The sequence below is a fragment of the Lucilia sericata genome, unplaced genomic scaffold, assembly GCF_015586225.1.
Source record: "Lucilia sericata isolate MDLA Ls3-8-SP2 unplaced genomic scaffold, ASM1558622v1 Contig007659F_arrow, whole genome shotgun sequence".
NCBI lineage: Eukaryota > Metazoa > Arthropoda > Insecta > Diptera > Calliphoridae > Lucilia > Lucilia sericata.
In genome coordinates this window covers 3,060-6,902 of record NW_023997983.1, presented here as the reverse complement: position 1 = coordinate 6,902, position 3,843 = coordinate 3,060, and the positions used below count along the sequence as shown (strand labels likewise).

Here is a 3,843-nt window from a genome sequence, read left to right as displayed (position 1 = left end):
AACATTCTAAATCCAAATTACTTCCTGAGATGATTAAGTGTTGTAAGATTGCCCTTATAAAGTTCCATAATTGGAATATTTTAAGGAAATTAGTTATGGATTTGAGTTTTTCTTCTAGGTTATAGTCAGGTTGTTAGTCTACAGTCGAGTCTATAGGACTAGTCTATAGTTGAGTCTATCTACTAGTCTATAGACGAGTTTTTCGACTAGTTTATATTCGAGTCTATCGACTAGTCTATACTCGTTCTATCGACTAATCTATAGTCTATTCTTTCGTCTACTCTCGAGTTTATCAACTAGTCTATGGTCGAGTCTACCGACTAGTCTATGGTCGATTAATATAGGACTAGTCTATAGTCGATTATATAGACTAGTCTATAGTCGAGTATATAGACTAGTCTATAGTCGAGTATATAGACTAGTCTATAGTCGAGTATATAGACTAGTCTATAGTCGATTATATAGACTAGTCTATAGTCGATTATATAGACTAGTCTATAGTCGAGTCTATCGACTAGTCTATAGTCAATTCTGTCGACTGGTCTGTAGTCGAGTCTATGGACTGGTCTGTAGTTGAGTATATAGACTAGTCTACAGTATAGTCTATCGATTAGTCTATAGTCAAGTCTATCGACTAGTTTACAGTCAAGTCTATCGACTAGTATATAGTCGCGTCTGTCGACTAGTCCACAGTCGAGTCTATAGTCAAGTCTATCGACTGGTCTATAGTCGAGTCTATCGACTAGTCTATATTCAAATCTATTGACTAGTTTATAGTCAAATCTATCGACTATTCTGTAGTCGAGTCTGTCGACTAGTCTATAGTCGAACCTGACGACTAGTGCACAGTCGAGTCTATAGTCGTGTCTATCGACTAGTCAATAGTCGAGTCTGTCGACTATTCCACAGTCGACTATTCCACAGTCGATACTAGTCTATAGTCGAGTCTGTCGACTAGTCCACAGACTAGTCTATAGTTGAGTATAGCGACTAATCTATAGTCGAGCCTATCGACTAGTCTATAGTCGAGCCTATCGACTAGTCCATAGTCGAGTCTATCGACTAGTCTATAGTTGAGTTCATTGACTAGTCCATTGCTGAGTCCAGTCTATCGACTAGTCAATAGTCGACCTATTTACTAGTCTATAGTTGAGTTTATCGACTTGTTTATAGTCGAGTCTATAGTGGATAGTCAAATCTATCGAACTGTTTACGATTAAGTCTATCGACTAGTCTATAGTATAACAACATGACTGTACTCAAGTCTATCGACTATGCTCTAGAGAAATCTTACGACTGGTCTGGGGAGAGATCTATTGACTAGTTAATAGCAGATTCTATTGATTAGTCTATATTGGAACCTATCAACGAGTCTAATAGAATCTATCGACTATAGTCAATTTGTTATGCCAATCTTTTAAGAGGACTACGATCAATTGTGAACCGATTCTGAAAAGAATTGCTAGAGGCACTATTATTGATAAGTTAATCAAAATATCGATCCAATTTTTTATACTGGACAGCAATTTAAACGGTCTTATAAAAAATCTTTCTTCTCTTCACTCTCATTACAGATGCAGACATTAAAATGTCTACAATATCTTTTAACCCTAAGTGTTTTCTGCTGTTGCAATGGCTATAACATATTGTTTATGGGACCATTCCCAGCACCAAGTCATTGGATGTGGTTGGAACATTTTCAAAAGATCTACTAAAAAGAGGACATCATATAACCAGCGTAAACAATCATCCAACTAAAACTCCACATCCGAATCTAACAGAAATTATAATAGAACCAAAATTCGATATACCCCAACACTGTAAGTTAAGAAATTTTGAAAATTCTTATAAAAATTTTTAAAAAATATAATGCTTTTCCGATTTTTAGTTCCCAAAGAAAATATTTTCAAAATGCGTTTTGCTAGCGATTTTCAAAATCTACAAATGTGGTGGCATGTGGGACTATTAACTTCCGAATTTGCTCTTAATAATACCAAAGTCAAGTCTTTGATTGCTAGTCATGATAAGCAATTTGATTTAGTCATTTTAGAACAATTCTTTCATGAAAGTTTTCTAATGTTTGCACATAAGTTTAAGTGTCCCATTGTAACGATTGGCACTATGGGTTATGCTGATAATATGGATCATGCTATGGGTTTAATAACACCCTGGTCGGTAATACCACATTTGGTATTATCACACACCGATCGCATGACTTTCAGCGAAAGAATGTACAACTCATACTTGTCGTTGTATGATGCCGTTATGAGGAGATGGTATTATATGCCCAAAATGCAAGAAATGGCTGAAAAACATTTTGGTTCACATATTAAGGGTAAGGGTGTAAACAAAATATTCCAAAATTTAAAAAAAAATAACAATTTTATTCTGGTTTATGGTAGGACCCTTGCCTTATGTTCGAGACTTGGAGAAAAATATCTCACTGATGTTAATTAACAGTCATAGAAGTGTGGATTTACCAAGACCCAGTATGCCGGGGTTGATAAATGTCGGAGGGGCTCATATAAAACCAGCTAAACCTTTGCCAGCTAATATCAAGGTAAGTGAATTCTTTACTTTTTTGTTAGCATTTAAAACCTGATAAATTTATATGTAAATCAGAACTTTATCGACAATTCTACCCATGGTGTTGTCTACTTTTCTTTGGGTTCCTATATGAAAAGCACCGATATGCCAGAAGATAAAATTGCTTTAATTTTACAAGCTTTTGGTAGACTGAAACAAAATGTTCTATGGAAATATGAAAACGAAAGTGTGGGACATTTACCGCCCAATGTAATGATACAAAAATGGTTGCCACAAAATGACATATTAGCTCAACCTAATGTCAAAGTATTTATTACACATGGTGGCATTTTTGGTGGACAAGAGGGTCTTTACTGGGCCAAGCCCATGCTTTGTATACCACTATATGGTGATCAACATCGTAATACTATCAAATCAGTAAGAGCAGGTTATGCTCGTTCTCTAACATTTTCCGAACTAACTGCACAAGATCTACAGTATAACATTGAAATACTCATAAATCAGCCACAATATAAGCAGAAAGCTTTGGAAATGTCTCAGAAGTTCCGTGACAACCCCCTACATCCTCTAGATGAGGCCTCCTATTGGATTGAGTACATTGCCCGCTATAAAGGAGCAGACTTCTTAAAATCATATGGAGCTTTTATACCACTATATCAATATTTACTATTAGATGTTTTATTATGTGTAGTTGTAGGTTTATTTTTAGTCATCTGGTTACCTTTGTATTTAATTAACGTTTTAACAAAATTATTATTTAAAAAATCTTCTAAAGAAGATAATGCCGTGCGGCATAAGAAACAAATGTAAGTGATAAAGAAGTACAAATTAGCTTAAGGTTAGAAAATAAATAAAAGTATTTTAAATTATATTTAAACGTTGGGACAAAATGCAACTCTGTATAATAGATCTTTTAACCGAGACAACAACCTGCTAAAGCAATATAATCCACATAAAGTAAGGCACTTGAATTGATGGAAGGTATGTTTGGATTGCTGCTATCTGGATATCTTTAAATAATGTAAAAACTCAAGATTCAAAAAAAATTATTTAATATATTTTAACTATTTGATTCTATGGTCAAGTCCATCGACTATTCTACAGTCAAGTCTATCAACTATCGACGAGTCTAAAGACTATTCTATAGTCGAGTCTATCAACAATTCTATAGCCACGTCTATCGGCTATTATATAGTCGAGTTTATTGAAAATTCTCCAGTCGACTCTATTGACTGTTCTGCAGTCGAGTCTATCGAGTAATCTATAGTCCAGTCTATCGAGTAATCTATAGTCCAG

At 34.7% G+C, this 3,843-nt stretch overlaps 1 pseudogene; it reads left to right on the top strand.

The window, feature by feature from the left end:
- Positions 1-1,252: 1,252 nt before the first annotated feature.
- LOC119615755 lies at positions 1,253-3,418 on the top strand (annotated as a pseudogene).
- The last annotated feature ends 425 nt before the right edge of the window (positions 3,419-3,843 follow it).